The following is a 1,845-nucleotide window of genomic DNA, read 5'->3' on the forward strand; positions in this document are numbered from 1 at the left end:
ACTTCAAGGGAGGAGATTCAGTGCCAGTTTTGAAGAAGGGCAAACACAGAGACAATAGTGCATTGGTGATTGTAGAGAAAGAAGCCCCTGCAGGTACTTTGAAATATCTGTTCAGTGACTAAAGTCTAGATGTTATTGGCTTGGTTCCAGCAGCTGAGACTTCAGGTTGCTAGAGAAAACAAAAATCTAACAGATGTGGCTGAAGCATCTGTGTTGTGTCTCCTAGTGATCAGTAAAAAGAAAGTGAAGGTTTAACTTCTCTCTCCCACTTCTGCCTGAAGATGACAGAGACTTATTTCCAAATTTCTTTGTTATGTCTAATTCCTGTTTTTTTAAATAAAAATTATGAAGTCATAACTTCTTTTTGATTCATTCATGTCTCTTATTAACTGTGTACAGAGAGACTGCAATGGAGGAAAGCAATCAATGGCTTGTGGGTCTCAGAACTAAAAAGGACAGAGGCTTCAGCCTTGATACAAAATAGTTAGGGTTATTTCTGTCCTATCTTGGGGACTCTACTATAATCCTTAGAGAATCTTATGTATTTGATTTTTTGTGCATGAATGTGTGTCTAAACCTTGTGCAGGGGTCATGCTAATCTTTTCTGTATCGTTTTCATTTTTTGTAGATGTGCTGCCAAAGCAAGCAATTATTAAACACCTTTTAAAACTCCTAAATGGGGGCAGCTAGGTGGCACAGTAGATAAAACACTGACCCTGGATTCAGGAGGACCTGAGTTCAAATTCAGCCTCAGACACTTACTAGCAGTGTGACTCTGGGCAAGTCACTTAACCCCAATTGCCCCGCCCAAAACAATAACAACAACAAAAAAAGCTCCTAAATGACAGGAGAGATTAACTACATAACTCAGGTCCACTTAACCTGGATTATTAAATTACATGTAAACAGACCACCAAGATGATGAAAAGAAGTAGGGATTTAAGGCAAGTTAACCTCCACCTTTTGTTTCCTTCCCTTTGAAACTGGTGGTGCCTCATTAGGGGCAGAGTAAAGGCTTTGGCTAAAGGAGAGTCACACTCCTAGACAGGATAAAGAAAGGTTTGGAAAAGAATGAATAAAATATTATTACAAAGGTATAGTTTAGGAGAGAATGAGGAGGGAATTCCTCTGCTTTTTTGGTTTTTACTTATAATGCCAACCTTGCCTGAAAGCACCACCTAGTAGTTACACCAATAAATGGTGATCAAGATGATAATCCTGTTAACCAAAAACAATATAACAAGTCCATGAGACATGCATTGCAACTGGATTTATTACAAGAGAAAGGTACATGCATGTGGGAACACCTTATACCAAGGAGCCTAGTAGTACAGGAAAAGCCTTGGTATTCAAATTACAGGGAAAAGGGGAAGTCATAGGGAAAGGGAAAAGGACTACTTCTGTCCCCAAGGGTGGCAGAAAGGCAATAGAAAAAGTAGCGTTCTTTTCCCTTGAAACTGCTAGACCATGAAGATAGGACGGTCTGCTTATCTACAAGGGTCCCAGCTATGCAAAAAAAAAAAAAGTTTCTCAGTTAGGTGCAGACTGACTGGCTCCTATATTGACTTCCAAGGACACACAGGAAGTCTAGCTTGTAGTGCAAACAACAAATTGTGCCAGCTGGAATGGGCTTTTCCTTAACATGTTGAGGGTCTCCTGCATACTCCAGGTCCAGTGTGTCTGGAAAATATGGCAACTCTAGAAGACAAGTTCAGGGAACAACTCAACAATCCATAACTATTGATCCATATACCTACTTTCTCATTTGTATAATTCAATAAACATTTATCAAAGTGCCTATTATATTCAAGGGACTGTGCTCAGTGTAGGAAATACAAAGACAAA

General features: G+C 39.4%; 1 non-coding gene across 1 annotated transcript; it reads right to left on the minus strand.

Moving 5' to 3' along the window:
• Positions 1-539: 539 nt before the first annotated feature.
• LOC122752306 lies at positions 540-645 on the minus strand. Its single transcript, XR_006356073.1, has one exon. It is a non-coding gene; the product is annotated as a U6 spliceosomal RNA (small nuclear RNA).
• Positions 646-1,845: the final 1,200 nt, after the last annotated feature.

This window comes from Dromiciops gliroides, chromosome 3, assembly GCF_019393635.1.
Source record: "Dromiciops gliroides isolate mDroGli1 chromosome 3, mDroGli1.pri, whole genome shotgun sequence".
Lineage (NCBI taxonomy): Eukaryota > Metazoa > Chordata > Mammalia > Microbiotheria > Microbiotheriidae > Dromiciops > Dromiciops gliroides.